The sequence below is a fragment of the Euwallacea fornicatus genome, chromosome 14, assembly GCF_040115645.1.
Source record: "Euwallacea fornicatus isolate EFF26 chromosome 14, ASM4011564v1, whole genome shotgun sequence".
Classification (NCBI taxonomy): domain Eukaryota; kingdom Metazoa; phylum Arthropoda; class Insecta; order Coleoptera; family Curculionidae; genus Euwallacea; species Euwallacea fornicatus.
The window spans coordinates 4359128-4375045 of NC_089554.1; the positions used below are offsets into that span (position 1 = coordinate 4359128).

The 15918-nt window shown below is 38.9% G+C and overlaps 1 protein-coding gene across 5 annotated transcripts in view; it reads right to left on the reverse strand.

Moving 5' to 3' along the window:
• The window catches only part of LOC136343400 (5-hydroxytryptamine receptor-like), a 172724-nt gene that overhangs the window by 145405 nt on the left and 11401 nt on the right, over positions 1-15918 (reverse strand). For 2 of the 5 annotated variants that reach the window (XM_066290103.1, XM_066290101.1), the window contains exon 1: positions 5471-5643. The exons of the other annotated variants lie outside the window; for them this stretch is intronic. The gene's annotated coding sequence lies outside the window, so the exon portion shown is untranslated. Of the gene's footprint in view, positions 1-5470; positions 5644-15918 lie in introns of those variants that run through there. 5 annotated transcript variants of the gene reach the window in all.

Genomic DNA, 15918 nt, shown 5'->3' on the forward strand with positions numbered 1-15918 from the left:
AATTTCGCTGCATTCTGCGTCTAGGCATATTGGATTAATCTAAAAGCACTTTCTAACTACACCAATAAATGACACTTTGCAGTCATATCGTTGATATTCTATTGCAATTTTTATAATAAAAAAGAAACTAAAGTTCCCGGTAACTCGTAAATACATTGATAAGTATGGCTGAAAATTTATTCGTTTTTTGTGTTCCTACATGCAAACGTGTACACCAAATATTATCTAAATAAAATCATTTTTCCGGGGTGTTCACTTTTCTATGTCACGCAGTATTACAGGAATAAGAAAAACTTCACGATCGTGAAAAACATTGCAAACTAATAAAGCATACCCCGTCCTCTGGCGTTAATAACTGCTCGTAGCGCACCAGGCGTAGTTTGAATTAAATTAGAATCGGACTCTGGTCAATGTTACTTCACTCCTGCTATATCCACTCTTTCAGATCCTAGACAGTTCTTGGAGCTGGTGTATATTTTCGAATGCGTCTCAACTCATTTCAGACAAGTTCAATGGGATTTGCGTTTGGACCAATTACTGGCCAATCAAACCGTCTAATTCCTACCTCGTCTAACATATTCACTGGTAATTCTGGCTGCGTGGGGTCTAGCATTATTTTATATGAAAATGTCACGTTATGAATGCATTCATGATATAAAAATAAATAATAAAAAGCCGATCTTCTAGAACTTCCGTGATATACCAGTGAGCTGTCGGAGACCTGTTCTGTATGAAGATCGACTCTGCGCGTACACGTGCAGTGACTGCTGCGTAAACCATAACGGTCCTACTTCTAAGGGGAGGTCGCTCGTTGACGCAAGCCGGGACGTATCTTCGTCCATTTCTGCTCGGTACTTGCCAAGACAAAAACGCGACTCATCTAAAAACAGTACTTCGTCCCAGTCATCATCGTTCCATTCCAGGTGATTTTAGGCAAAAGCCAATCTTGCAAGTCGTTATCGGCAATTGAATGGTAGTCCTGTAGCCATCCGTCTACAAGTGAATCCAACAGCACGAAGCTTCTCTTAATGGTCCATTCACCAGTGTTTACATCTCTAGCCCCTTGAAGTGGATTTCGCAGCAACGTCACTGAAGTTATTCTATTTCGCAAACTTGCGGATGTCAAAAGTCGAGCTTTCCTTTAGGCAGCAACTCTTTTCTCCCTGATTCTGATCTTCTGGTTGGCAAGCCCATCAGCTGATATTGCTGGTACACGTTTTTTATAGCACATAGGCTCTACCAACAATTCTTGCAATTTCACGTTTCTTCTACCGTCAGGTACTGAAGCTACGATTCTTGTTACGACAACAGGACCCAAAAACGTTATGACTTGCTAAATGAAAACTACAAACGACACCCCGTAAAACCAACAGGTTTTAGCGAGAAAAATCGGCATTAACCTATGAAATATAAATTTTGAATTGAGTCAAATTTACGTTACGCCATAAACGTAGTAACTATTAAATTCTCACTTAGGCAGGCTTTGGGGTTATTTGACCACGAACCTGTATGTCTTCGATATGTTCTTTTGCGCAATCTCGAACATAAAAAAGTAAACCGAGCCTCACTTAAATATATCTCTGTCTCTTTTGTTATTAGTAGAATTTTATCAAAAAAGTATTTTCCAAGAGTTTACGGAATTGCGTGTTGGTTAGTTAAAGTTTTCTGAGTGCTAAAAATAATGTCGGCATTCGGACAAAAAGTCTTTATGATTGAGCATTATTTTCGGAATGATCAGTTCATAAACGGAGATCGGGACATTGAAATTCAACGCTGTCTTCAAGAGTTTCGTGGAAATTTCACCACATTACAGTGCTGCAATCGCAATTTCCCAACACTTTGAATTATGTCGTGAAATTGTTTCCTGGAACTGGCAGTGTTCGAAGGGAATCGGGAAGTGGTAGACCAACTAAAGGAACTCCAGAACTTGTTGAAAATGTGAGGCGAGTATCGGATGCCAATCCCCGCACATCTTTAAGAACACTTTCTCAACAAGTGGATGTATCGCTTGGCACTTGTGGCTCAATTCCTGAAAAAATCCGGGTTTGTAGCCGTACAAAGTGGAAGTGTTTCAGGAACCGCAGCATTCGGATTATGAAAGGGAACTGATATATTGCGGTTGGTTTAAGGTTTAAGTCTTGAGCTATTTTTAATAAAATCCAACCGCTAGCAAAGGTACGCAGAAAGGCATTTAAGTGAGGTTAGATTTATTTGTTTACGTTCGAGATTATGCAGAAGAACATATCAAAGACATACGGGCGCGGCTTCAAATAATTCCACATCCTAGTTGATTTTTTTTTACGCACGGTATTCCCATATAAGAGACGCATTTTTTCTTTAGTGACAATGCACAAGAAAAACGGAGCATATCAAAATTTCCGTCCCTATCGGGAACACCACTATAGTGCATAACGAGTTAAGTCAAGTTAATGTTGCTTGCACTGAAAATAGAAAAAAGTGCAAACTGGAATAACTTTTATGGTCCCATTATACACTTTTGAAACGAGAATATCTCCACTTGCACTATTGCATTTTATTCAAAACGGCAATAGACTCAAACATCCCCCTTTTCACAAAGAAACCTCATCTTATTCTTATGTGGTTTATAAATTTAACCCACAGTGCACACTTTGCGACTTATCCTCGTTTGCACGCGTTTGAGCGAGTTGTTGACAAAACATCATATTTCACACGTTTGTGATAAAAAAATTTACCGATACTTAATTTTTGATGAAATATTCTTAACAAAAAATTGAAGATGTGGCTGAAACACATGCTGATTGACACTCGTCACGACGACAGTGCAGGACATTTCTGTGATCCTTTAAGCTCAAACGTACGAGTGTAGCTGCAACTAAGAATCTAAGGGGAAACTTACTTTGGGCACCAGGTTAGACTACGAAATATCGGACCTGGCATATAAATTGTATTTTTTTTTTGTTAGAAATTTACCTACATTACAAGGATCTAACTCTCAAAAGCTCACGTTTAGAGTTTGAGGGAGCTACGTTGATTTGTATTTGTTTCGAAGTTGTTTTTAGTGAACGCTTTTAGAGATTTTGTGAACATGGAAAAATTGGGTGATCAATACACGATTTGATACTTTCATCTGAAAAGTCTCGGCCCATCCACCGTTAGATTCTGCTCTTCGGGAATCTGGTCCTTCGTTAACAACTGTAAAATATTGGGTGGTAAAGTTTAAACGCTATTACACGAGCTACTAAGACCAACCGCACAGTGGTCGACCCAGCAACACTTCAGATATTGTCGTGAAAATCCACAAACCTGTACTGAAAGAAAAAAAAATTCTGTACATCGCGTGTTGACCGAACAATTTGATATTAGAAAGCTGTGCGAAAGATATGTGCTACGATTACTCACAATTGATCAAAACCAACGCCGTAAGAATATTTCAAGAAAGTGTTTGGCAAAGCTTCGCAGCAATAAAACCGAGTTTATATGGAACATTTGACCATCATTTCAAACCTGCGATGAAAGAGCAGTCAAAACAATAGACCAATAGGGAAGAACGGGCTCCAAAGAAGGCGAAAACCGTTTCTTCTGCAGAAAAGGAAACGGGGTCAGTTTTGGAATTCATGTTGAATAATTTTTATTGCCGATCTCCCTGAAGGAAAAACAATAAGCGGAGAATATTACACAAATTTATTGCAGCATTTGACCGATGAAATTAAGAAAAAGCGATCGCATTTGTCGAACAAGAAAGCATTATTTCATCAAGACAACGTATTGGTCCACACTTCCGTCATCGCGATGGCCAAAATCAATCAATTTGGTTTCGAGCTTTTTCCTCAGCCACCCTACGCGCCAGATTTAGCCCACTCAGATTATTTTTTATTTCTAAGCTTGGAAAAATGGTTCGGTAGTAAGTGATTTGGCAATAATGAAGAGGTGGAATCCGAGATTGATGCCTATTGTGAGATATTTGAAGCTTCTTACTGCCACATATTATAGAAGCCATAGAATGTCTTTGGTAAAAATGTACCAATCTTAAAGGAGAATATGTTAAGAAATAATGTGATACTTTTCAAAATTTGTTTTTCTTAAGTGTTGGGACGGGTACTTCCAGGAGTATGCTCGCACACAGGGTGTTGATTTCGGACGAAAATGTGAGAAACTGGTTACCAGAGCCTAGTCTACATCCTCGGCACCCAATACGGGTCTCTAAACTGCGCTGAAGATATCAAGCTCTAACTTTGGAGTCTAGCAGAATGGGTCAATGGGTTATTCATAGGTTATTCATAGAAGGCTCGGTTTGGATTGTAACTTATTTGAGGTAAATACCAAGAAAATTTTATGTGGATTTATTATGAATTAATGTCATCCTATAAAGATTATAACCAACAGTATTGTGTTGTTATAGCATGTAGGAAGTTAATAACCCGTCAAATTTGGGAGGTACCAATAACAAAGCACCTCGAAAATCTAAGTTCTCTATTAAAGAAATCGTTGTCTTCGTTACATGTACAACATAAATTGTTTTAGTTAAAGGCTGGTTGGTGGGCCAAAAGTTTTTGTTGTATTTCGGTTGTCCTAGAGCCAAAGTCAGGCGATTCCGGAAAATGTCACGATAGTTAAAGATCGGATTATCACGTTCGACCATTCTGAGTTCACAGTCTCATAAATACTGTTTCGTACATAAGAACTTTCCTATCTTCAGCTCATGTGTATAAGGAGAAACTAACGATTTACGTGCTAAACAAAATCGATAGTCGGGCAACAACGAGGCAACACAAGCGACTCGTTATTTTACAAGAACAGCGGTACCACCAAGTGGCACCTCTAAAGGAGCTGAGTTGGAGAGAGAGGGGGAGAGGAGTCTGTATCTGCTTATTCAATAACAAAGTCAACGTGGTCACTGATCTTAATAATTTTTCTTCGTGCGCTGTCATTGAGCGTAAATTGTATTAGTAAGTAATATTTTGAAAATAAAACGTGAGAAGCAATTTGGGGAATTGGATAAGAAAATCAATGAGATTTCTCCTGCCAACTTTAAATCAATTAAAACTTAGACCGGATCCTAATGAGTTTTCTTTGTTGACTCGCCATCTTTGTCAAATATTTTCTAGAAGTTTGTTTGGGCAAGGACAGGTGTAAATTTCATTGTGCTTCCTGCTACTGATTATATTTCTTCACGAATGGTTTTACTTTTGTTGGCCATAATCAATGGGTGTCGATATGGTAGTCGCTTAGGCTCCATTATTTGACCCAACAAAGTGACGTAGAAATCGTGGTAATTTATCAGTGCCATTAAAAGTGCGACTGGCTTAAGCCCCAAAGAAATTAACGGCCCATTTCACACGAATCTGGAACTTGATCAGATACAGGCCCCCATCCATGCGGAACGATTTATTCAATTTACATTTTCACATAGGGAATTTCAATTTTCGATTTCTGCGGCCTGCCACCGGGCAGGATTTCCCTGTTTGGAGATTAACTTATAGGCACTTACCTGCAACTGGAAACGATGAAATATTTAGTTTTTCTTTCACGTTCAGGATATTGTTGCACACTTTCCTTTCCTGTACGTTGCACGCGCAACGATAAAGAAATAAGCTCATTTCCCGCCGCTCCGCAACGGTATCCATGGCAACGACGCCAAACAAATTTGCAAGTTTCGACCAGTGAGACCTTTTTATTTTTTGACCGTTTGTTGTGGTTACGCAAAAAAGCTCCGTGTGCAACCTGCACAACACGACCATTCCCTACTCGTACGCCTTACTGCACTCGCCTGCGGCTTGTGCGACATCAAGTTCGTTTTCATGGCGTGCTGATTCCATTCGCGTAGGGAAAAGCGCACTTCCCGTGGGCCTTTAAGTGCCCGAAAGTGTACTTTCTCCACCTGAAACTGAGTTTGACACCTGGTTAGCGAACGGAGAACCCGAGGCCGAGACATTCTCTTATGAAAAAATAACCAGTCGGTTTAATTCCTTTAACACCGGAAAAAGAAAATCTGAAACTGTTTTAACTTATTTAAATTCCGGCCAAATAACAGTAATCTCTTAAATGCCAGGCTTCGTTGTACAGAGGTTTAGGTAGAATTAATTCAAATCGTGAAGGCTTAAAAGGTGATTAACGGGAAGACGATGAAAACTTACGTTTAGTGTTTCGTCAAGGGATTTTACAAAGCTCCCAATATTTAATGTTGCAGACGAATTCTTATTGGGACATCGCCGTTCCGAGAAAGGTTTCGGGTAGTTTCTGGTTTTATTGTACTTTAATGTTCCTCTAGTCTTAAAACAATGTTTTTGGTTCAGTCAAAATGGCACCCTTAATAATTCCCTTTTCTACGCAAGGGCGCTTTTGGTTATAAATTGTCTACCTCAGTTAATTGATTGAGGTGGGCAATATCCGTAGCCACCGCGAAGTCCCGACTAAACTTATGGGATTTCTGTAAATCCCTTTCATTTTTCATCATTTCGTGTACGTTTAGTGCTTCAGGAAGAGATTTTGCAAAGTTCCCAACGTTTAATGTTGCAGGCAAATTCTTATTGAGACATTGCCATTCCGAGAACGGTTTCAGGTAGTTTCTAGTTTTATTGTGCTTCAATGAAATCGACGAGACAAAAATAAAAGTAATCAAAAGTTTACGGTTCCAATTTTGCGGTCCGAATAAGGCAATGGGAAGACCCTAATGGAGAAACCGAACTATGATAAATGGGTTGAGAGCTGCACTTCCTTGATCAAGAGATTTTATGTCATTTCTCAGAGTAGACCAGTTTTGTTGTTATTGCGGTGAGTGTCTTATGGCGCTTTTCACCAAAGCTAATCGCCGAATTTCTGTTGCGTTATCGTACAAAAAATACTAAAAACGGAAATAACATACAGACAAATTCGAAACTTGCGTTTCCACCAAATTGGCGTCGGCGTACTCGAATTGTGGTTCTAAATTTCGGCGTCTTCCATTAAAAAGTCGCCAGACTTTAAACTGAAGATGATGACCTGGACAGCACCGACTGTCCACGTGAGTATTTTTGTCCAGGCCCTCCATCGCTTGCCGTTGCAATTTTCTCCGCGCTCTAATTTTCCCGGTTCATTTCGAACCAAAAATTTCCTATATTACAAAGATCTAATCTCGGAAAGCTTATTTCTGAAGCGTGAGGATGCTACGTGGATTCGTCTTGTAGGATCACAAAACCAGACCATAATTCGGTTGACCATCGACAATTTCTTAAATTTTTGCATTCGTGCTTTCCATTTCACAATCCCGCATCCCCAAACTTAAAGACATTATGATAAGACAATTAGAGTGATGATCCTCTGGGCATATGGTGCCCAGATGTGATCAAGCGGGGGTGAGAAACCCAGAAACACAGGTAGCAGTTACGGGAGTTGGAAAAAGTAAGAGGCTGACCCGGGCAGGCCCGAAAACGACGAACTGAGATTAGACAGGCCTCGGTCCGCTTGCTCTTCTTCTTTTGACCTTCTATCTTTAGTTAACAAACGCACACTTACAGCTTTTGTTTCTCGAGCTGTGATTTCTTTCGCAGATATAACCACCATCCCGTATCTACTCTAGTATCGGAATTTGATATCCCATTGAGTCCCGATGCTACAGTATTTGCTTTGGAACCACTTTTAGTAAACGTTTTCGGCTGTTTTGTGAACATGCAAAAAATTGGTCATAAACACGTGGTCCAATACTTCCGTTTGGAAGGTCTTGGTCCATCCAACGTCAAAGCGGAGTTAGGTTCTACTCTGGGCGGGTCTGGTTCTTCATTAGCAACTCAAAAATATTGGGTGGCAGAGTTTAAACGCGATCGTGCCAGCTGCCAAGGGGAACTCCGCAGTTGTCGACCCAATGACACTCCAGATCTGACCGCTCCAGATGTTATATTGAAGATCCGTAAAATTCTACTGAAAGGTGAGAATTTTAAACAGTACTGTACATCGCCTTTTGGCTGAACAATTTGATGGGAGACAGCAGTGCGCAAGATGGGGGGCCGCGATTAGTCACGATTGAACAAAAACTGCGCCACGAGGATGTTTCAAGGGAGTGTTTGGCAAAGTTTCGCAACAATAAAGACGAAGTTTCTCATTGCCTCGTAGCAGAGTGGGGCATAAATTGCCCGATTAACGATTGAAAATTAAAATTTAGTGACTTAAAATAAATTATCAGTCGCAATTAAATCCTCATTTATAATTCACTTCAACTAATTATGAAAACGACTAACAAAATATTAGTTGCTCCCCCGATAGATTATGATTGATAACTCAAATTTTAGTCATTAATCACAACTAATTTTCAGTTGTGCATTTGTAAAAATAATTACGCGCGAAATACAAAAAATATTTATTTTATTTGAAGAAGTCAAAAAAACATTAAGTTAACGTAAAGTTCGTAAATACGTTTGAAGAAAATATTTAAATTTAATAATTATTATTTTTTAAATTAGTTGACGTTTAAAATCACCCGCATTTCAAAATTTTGGGTGTGTACAAGGTCTAGATTTGGCGTCGTTGGTAATTGTCGCCCATAAGAAAAAACGCGCCACTGATGCGATGACGATGACGACGGAGTAATATATTTGATAAAAAACTATGAACAAAAAAAAATCGATTCCTGTTACATTTGCCTATGATGGACTGAGGGTAACGAAGTGCTGCCATGGTGGCTTTTTCGCTTCATCAGTTTTAAACTCAAGATAATTAGCAAATCGATTATTAATTGATGCAACGTGATCTTTGAGTAAATCTGTACACAACGTCCGTTGTCGATCTAATAGTAAAGATGGTTTTCTTCTTAATGCAATAATTGTAGGTAGTGTGACACTAAATGTTGTCTTCTCCTTGAAGAATGTCTGGAGCTTCCGCCATTGGCTTTAAGCCCTGTACACATTCTTCGAGATATACAAAACCACTTCGATTCATAATGAAATTATTCTCCAGATTAAACTCTTCAGATGCTGGTAAATATTTTTCATTTGACTTCGGCATCTGTTTAATAACACCGTATATAGTTCCAGCGCGTATTTCCCGATTTAGACGAAGTATATCCTAGAACGTTTTGTACAATTTCCGCAGGCTTTGGGCGTGATACGGCGTTCCATAGCACATTGCATTTTTCCAACACTTGCTTGTAAATTCTAGATATCGTTAAAGAACTTCTAATTATTTTTTTAGTATGAGCTGTGTTGATCGGGTACGAGAAAAAGATCTTATATGAGATTGTTGAGATATTCACTCGACGAAGAGTTGTTTTTGTCCATATCAAAGTCTGATTCTGCGCCATTGTCAATTATATCATCTAGAAAATTTTCGTCATGTAAATTATCTGCCTTAATATCAAGAGCATCTTTATTTATGTCAAAAACTTTAAAAGTTTCCACAAAGTTGCTTCCATTATCAGTAACAGTTGCGATTAATTTTGACAAATCAATTTCATATTCCATATGAATTGAATGCAACAGGATGGCTATTCTATCATAGTTATGCAAATGTGGAATCCGACGACAAGCCAAAGCGGCAAGTTTTCTTTCAAAAGAATTTGAAATCCGGTGTACTATAACTTTTAGGAAACTTTGTTTTTCTTCTGACCACATATCTGGCGTAGAGCAAAGGTACGAGATTTCTTTACACTTTTCAGTTAAACGGAGTTCATTAGGACGAGATAATTTGTGGATTTTCCATCAAAGTTCGTCTTGTTATAACTGTTGAATTCGGTTCAAAATTTTGGGAAATTTTTGAAAATATCTCGAAAACAAGGAATGTCAACGGTTTTTAATCGCACTAATGAATGATGAGTGACGAATTTCACGATGTCGCTGTCAAGTTTCTGCTGGGAAAATGTATCGTTATTTTTCGAACTTTACTAGGGGCCGTTTTGGCCGAATATTCTTTATCCATTTTATTTCCTTGACTTTGCTGATTTTGCGAGTATTCTTCCACACTTTTTTCTCCATGATGCTTTTTCAAATGTGATAAGAAAATTTAAGCAGATTTTATGTGGCCTTTTATTCTCTTATCTTCCGGTTTACATAACATGCAACGCCCCAGAACAGCATATAAATTGGAATTGGATTGTTCGTGTTCACTAACGGCTTCAAAAAAATGTTCATTTAACATCGTCGCTTTTCTAAGTCTCACATTTTATTCACTCGCGGCATTAAAACCTGCATCCACCACCAACTCTGACGTGGAGGCGCTATTACCACTTAAAAACGTCTACATCAAATGGAAAATTATTTTGATCAGAACACATTTTTATATCCAGCAGCTTCAGTGCCCTTGAAATCAACTAACTTCGACGATTATTTAGAACATCAAGAGACGACTAAAAACCTCTCTGCAAGATCTGCGTATTGCATTCGTGTGGGCAGTAGGTGAAGAGTACTTGTGATATCTGGAATGTGTGCAGCTGTTTGGATGAATCGTTCAAATGACTCATTTTTTATTGGTTTTTTTGCGATTGAATTTTTTATCGTTTTTAGTAACTAATAATTCGAATTAAGATATTCGTCGATTTGTCAATGGGATCATTTTTAATTATGTGCAAATTTTAATCACTAAATTGAATCAACAAAACACCCTTTTTTGAGATCGTTATTTCAATCAACTGAATATTTATTCGAATGATGCCCTGCCCTGGTTCATAGTTATGGATAAAACATGGTTCTATCGTTTCACACCTGAGTTGAAACAGCAGTCAAAATAATGCACTCAAAGGATAGAATCGGTTCCAAAGAGGGCGATAACCGTTCCATATTCAGGAAAGGTGAGATGGCGTCAGTTTTATGGTACGCCCTTGGGACAATTTTTATTCACTATCTCCCTAAAGGAAAGAAAACAAACGGAGAATTTAATAAACATTTGTTACAGCGTTTGAGCGAAGAAATTACGGGAAAACGATCGCATTTGGCGGAAAAGAGAGTCTTGTTTCATCGAGACGTGGTCACAGTCCACACTTCCGTTATTGCGATGTCCAAAATCAATCAACTTGGCTGGGAACTTTTCCCTCGCCCACCCCACCCGCCAGATTTAGCCTCCTCAGATTATTTTTTATTTCCAAAGTTGAAAAAATGGCTCGACGGATAGAGATTTGCCAATAGTGAAAAGGTGGAGCCCGAGGTTGATGCCTATTTTGAAACGTTCGAAGCTTCATACTATAAATAGGACCTAGGAGCCGTAGAACTTAGCTGGGAAAACTGTGCCGATCTCAAAAGGGACCACGTGGACAAATAATGTAATATCTTGCAATATTTTCGTTTTTTTTTTGTTTTTTTTTTGTTTTTTTTTTAAGTATTAGGTCGGATACTTCTGGGACTATTTTCGTACCTCTGAAGCAATCTTGCAACAAATCGTTGTGGTCTAACAAAGTCTCTGAGACCCCAGCTACTAACAATTCCAAACAAATACCGCAGATAACACCTACAGTATTCATTAAAATTCCCCGGTGTTCTCCAGTGTAATATTATACGAGAGACAATAAACTCAATTAAACTTTTCAGCACGACGGAATCTCGCCGCTAAAATTTTTGTCGCCTCCCGTAATCCCGTTTAGGGGACGTCCTTTATTATTACCGTGATTATCCCTATATGACATTGTTTAGCAAGATAAAGTTTCTCTGGAACAACTTCTCCGTTACCTGCTTCCAGAATTTTCTTCGCTAAAGTTACGACGTGAAAGTCGACTCGTAAATATTCATGGGGCTTCAAATCCGTCTTGTCTAGCTTAGACGAAAAATTACCAAACCTGGTTTATGGGTGCGAAACCTTTAGGGAACCGTCCCTCCGTTCCTACGTAAGCGTCGAGCAAAAAATTATCCGGGCAATAATTCTCATACCAGGAAGGTGGGATTTTCATAATTATTCTTATGGAAGTTTTCAGATTGTTTCATTATTCGCTTGTAGCGTTCTACCTTAAGAAATGTGCCATTTGTCAGAAACTTGGACCGCCAATACTTAAACTCCAACAAAGCTGACGAGGGCCTAAATTAACGGCGCATTTCACACATTTATCACCACCGATCCTGACGTTTTCTAGCGAGCGACTCCGCGTTATAAAATAATATTTCACGGGATAAAGGTAATATTATAATAAAGTATGAAGGGTTATATAATGGTGGATAATTAAAATGATTAGTGATGATATGAACTTGATGGTGTCCATTTTTCCATATTATGCGCGTCGTGACGCTGATGAGGTACTCAGGCCAACCTCGCGGTCATTTGGATGCCCGGTCTAATTAGTTGCCCGATTTGTCCAGCTCTCAGGACGAGCACACGTTTTTCCTTTCCCAATCCAACCGACAACTTATCTGGAATGTTACGAATCACTTGATCCTTTGGAGATCCGGCTTTAGAGATAAACGTGTCGTCAAGCCATTGTTACGAGATAGGTAGCTCCTGACAAGAGGTGCTTTGTTCGTCTGTAATTGCCCTAAGGGCTTGATTAAACCGGCGTTTCTTACTTTCTTTACGCGTCCAATGGAGACTAACTTTACTTTAATGGTTTACGACGTTCTTGAAAATTCCCATCAAGCGGCACAATAATAGGGTCATTTAGAATTTCCTGTTAAATAATAGTCTGGAAATTAATTTTGGGAAAGTTATAGACGCGAAAAGCAATTTTGCTATTTCCCCACAAGTATTTAGATGTTTTGAACATTTTTCAAATGGTAAATGTATAGAGGCCCGACAGAACAAGATGTCGCCTGATTTCAAATTTTTACGACCTACTTAACTTTAGTAGGTCAAGGATCGTTGTACCTAGTTACCGGATTAAAAACGGTTAAATAACTAACAAGCGTTATTTTTACATTACCGCCCGGTGCCAAGAGCGACGAGCGTTATTGGAACTTTACGACCCGTTACTGTGAGCAACAGGCCATAAAAATGCAACAACGCTCGCTCGCCGCAAACTCACTGTTTCCAGCATGAAAACCCAAATGTAAACAAACAGTTTCGATTTTCTTCTTCGTAAATGTAATTTATAACCGAAAACCCAACTCAATCTCCACCAACACATGGCTGAACTCGCCTGATGAATCTTGAGCACCGGACTCCAATAACTCGTTTTACCAACACCGACTAATACCTTCAATTAGAAAAGTAACGTCTATTCCCACATTAAGGACCGAATTACCAGCATCTTGCCAGTTTTATCAGAAGCATAACGTACCATAATATTGCCCCTAAGCCAAATAGGCCATTAGGTACCTACACGTGAACCTAACCGTCACGTCTACTACCACTCGTTGCACAACCATTAATACCCGTTCCTGAGATCAAAATCGATGTAGACAGAGCATTTTTACCCTATGTGCAAAAAAATCATGAGTAAGAAAAAGCTAGATTTAGAGTCGAATATAGTTATTTAACGCATAAGTGTATTAATGGCGGCGATTAATAATCGAAAGCGTTGAACGTGGAGCGAACTGAGTAATCCATTAATGCACCAGTTGGTTGCAATATTTTCCCGCCAGCCGCAGATATTGGTCATGATTCTGGAAGAAAATTGAATTATGGATTTAACTTACGTAAAACAATTCACAATTTTCGAAGACAAGTTTGACAGTGACGCGTGAAGTTTACGAGTTGCAGCCAGACATGACAGCCATGGCATGAAGCAAACAGACAGATGACAATTACTGAATATTTCAAACCTTATCTCCGTACGACGAGTGGGCGCCAAATAAGAGAATAATGACTTGTTTTTTGATTCTGTACGTTCAGCTGCCTACAATAAAATCGTGCGTTAAAGAAAAACTATTGAAAAAGTGAGCGTCGAAATAAATCGATAATAAAAGATTTTGTACAACTGCCTATTAAAAACTTAATGGTTTCTCTTACCAGCTACCGAATCATATTAACCGTTTTCGCATTACATCTGTAAGTTGATAGAAGAAGCGGATTTAATATATGTAAGATAAATCATTTGTAGTAGGTAAATTAAACAAGAGGATAATTTCCATCGAACGAAATAAGGGCGGAACGTTTACTAATTTAGTGGTTGCCATGGAAATAATCTACTGGCTAAAATATCCAAATCTCACGTCTATTGGTCCGTATTTTTATTAAAAGCTTTGAAATAACATCGTCCAACAAGCGAAGACGTCTTTAAACGCCATCAAAAACCACTTTCAGAAGTTTTCTAAGGGACGCTTTGATGCCCTGATATTGGAGAAATATTTTTAGTTCTCGTGCTCGTTCTAGGCCCTTAACAGAAACAACAATTCAAAAAAATCAAATTGCCGAATATCGAACTGTATCTGATCGGCGAAATTGAAGGGATCCCCGAATTTGCTTTAACTTCCATCTTCTCCGATTAATATTCTGGACTGGTTAATAGTAGTAGTCTGCTACAATTAATCTTAAATAGAGTTTCTGAATGCATAGAGGTATAAGACAGATTAAACCAAAAATCATTAAAAGCTATTTTCCTGAAAAGACAGAGGTATTTAAACGAAGAAAAGTATCTAGCAAGGAAATGTAGTCGAAGGAAACTTTAACAAAGTTCTGAATTTTAAGATGAACATTCCAGTGAGGGTGGCTCTATAGAGTTGAAAGTATTCAATTAGAATTCGTATTTAATTAAAGCCCTACCTTAATTTCTTCTATTTATTCTCTAAGGAAAGGCTATGTACATCCAGCTAGAATTAAGTAGATACATGGGGGAAAATTCAGAGTTCAGTTCCCTGATAAAGGCAGAAGTTATTTGAGGCTTATATAAAATTAGGTATTCCTTTCATTAAGAGTTCCTGGCATCTCCAGTTTCATCGCGTTGGGCTCGAATCGATGCCGGATATGGAATTGCCCATATACCTTCCAGGATAGTTCTAGAAGTACCCGATCTGACACGTAAATGGCCATTTTTTTGCCGAAAATTTGCCGACATTACAAAGACCTAATCTAAAGTTTGAGGGTGCTACATTGGTTTGTGTTTGCTTTGGGGCCGTTTTCAGTTAACACTTTTAGAGATTTCGTTGACGATACTTTCAGTTGAACGGTCTTAGTTTGTCCAACATCAAAGCGGAGTTAGATTCTACTCTGGGGAAATTTGATCCTCCCCTGGCAACTGTAAAATATTGGGTTGCAGCGTTTAAATGCGGTCGTACGAGCTCCCAAACCGAACTCCGCAGTGGTCGAGCCAATGATACTTCAGACCTGCCCACTCCAGAAATTCTGGTGAAAATCCACAAAATCGTACTGGAAAATAGGAATTTCAAAAGCTACTGTACATCGGCATTTTGGCTGAACAATTGGATATGAGAAACCTGCGTGCAAGATGGTTGCCGCGATTACTCGCAATTGAACAAAAACTGCACCGCAAGATGAGAATGCTTCAAGGGACTCTTTGACGAAGTTTCGCAGCAACAAAGCCATGTTTTTACGTCGATTTATAACCGTGGATAAAACATTGGTCCATCATTTCACACCTGAGACAAAGGAGGAGTCAAAACAATGGACCTAAAGGTGAGAATCGGCTCCAAAGGAGGGGAAAACCGTTTCATTTGCAAGAAAGGTGATGGCGTCAGCGTTTTGGGATTTACGTCGGATAATTTTTACTGACGATCTCCCCGAAGGAAAAACAATGAACGGAAAGTATTATACAAATTTATTGCAGCGTTGGAGTGAAGACCAAGAAAGCCTGGTTTCATCGAGACAACGTAGAATATCATCATACATCATATTTCCGTCATCGCGATGATCAAGATCGATCGTTTTCCTCATCCGCCCTATGCGCCAGATTTAGTCCCCTCAGATTATTTTCTATTTCGAAAGTCGAAAAAATGACTCGATGGAAAGATATTTGACGATAATGAAGGGGTGGTTGCCTATTTTGAAATATTTGAAGCTTCTTACTACAAACAGGGTTCAGAAATTATGCGATATTTCCACTTTTTTTTTCACTAAATGTTGGCGGATACTTCTCGGACTAGCCTCGTATTACATTACCTA